This window comes from Hypomesus nipponensis, chromosome 2 (genome assembly GCF_054491055.1).
Source record: "Hypomesus nipponensis isolate SF chromosome 2, ASM5449105v1, whole genome shotgun sequence".
In the NCBI taxonomy this organism is placed as follows: Eukaryota; Metazoa; Chordata; class Actinopteri; order Osmeriformes; family Osmeridae; genus Hypomesus; species Hypomesus nipponensis.
In genome coordinates, this window is record NC_140362.1 from 38,043 (window position 1) to 39,257 (window position 1,215).

General features: G+C 51.4%; 1 pseudogene; it reads left to right on the plus strand.

The window, feature by feature from the left end:
• Positions 1-316: 316 nt before the first annotated feature.
• LOC146300286 (uncharacterized) lies at positions 317-946 on the plus strand (annotated as a pseudogene).
• Positions 947-1,215: the final 269 nt, after the last annotated feature.

Consider the following 1,215-nt stretch of genomic DNA (forward strand, 5'->3'; position numbering starts at 1 on the left):
AAGCGAGCGGGAGCGCTAGTTCGGCTACGCAGATGTGGAATCCGAACAGTTTTTTTCCTCTCCAACGTACGTGCACTGTGCAATAAAATGGACAAACTTCAGCTACTGATGGTGAAAAACAGAGACTTTCTTTCATCTTCGTGTGCTTCACGGAGACATGGCTGTGCGATTTGATCCCGGACGCCGCTTTACAACTGGCAGACAATTAATCAAATTCCCAACCAGAGAAGAAAACACTCTGGATCACTGCTACACTACAGTCAGTAGAGCCTACCACGCCGTCCCTCGTGCAGCACTGGGCCACTCTGACCATACCATGGTCCATCTGATTCCTGCATATAGGCAGAAATTGAAGCTCTGTAAACCTGTTGTGAGGACATCAAAACAGTGGACCGGGTAGGCTATGGAGGATCTGTGGGCGTGCTTGGACTGTACTGACTGGGATATGTTCACGACTGCTACCAATAGTCTGGATGAACTCACTGAGGCTGTGACATCATACATCAGCTTCTGTGAGGACTGCTGTATACCAACACGCACCAGGGTGAGCTTCAACAACCACAAGCCCTGGTTCTCAGCAGAGCTGAGAAGGTTGAGGTCAGAGAAGGAGGAAGCTTTTAGGAGTGGGGATAGAGACAGATTCAAGGAGTCGAAGAACAGGTTTAGCAAGGCGGTGAGAGAGGCTAAACGACTGTACTCTGAGAAACTGACGTGTCAATTCTCTGTTAACGACTCTGCTTCTGTCTGGAGAGGGCTCAGGCAAATCACCAACTACAAGCCCAGAGCCCACCACTCCACCAACGACTCCCACCTGGCCAACGACCTGAACAAGTTCTACTGCAGATTTGAAAGACAATTGGACAGTCCTGAACTACCCCTTCCCATCCATGAGGCCTCCCCCCCTCCCCCCCTCTACAGTGACGACTCTCTCCATTCAGGTGGTTGAAGTTAGCAGACTTTTCAAGAGGCAGAACCCCCGCAAAGCAGCTGGGCCGGACTCTGTCTCTCCTGCCACCCTCAAGCACTGCGCTGACCAGCTGTCTCCTGTGTTTACAAACATCTTTAACACCTCCCTGGAGACATGCCATGTGCCAGCCTGTCTCAAGTCCTCCACCATCATCCCTGTACCCAAAAAGCCAAGGCCAACAGGACTTAATGACTACAGACCCGTCGCCCTGACCTCTGTGGTAATGAAGTCTTTGGAGCGCCTTGTGC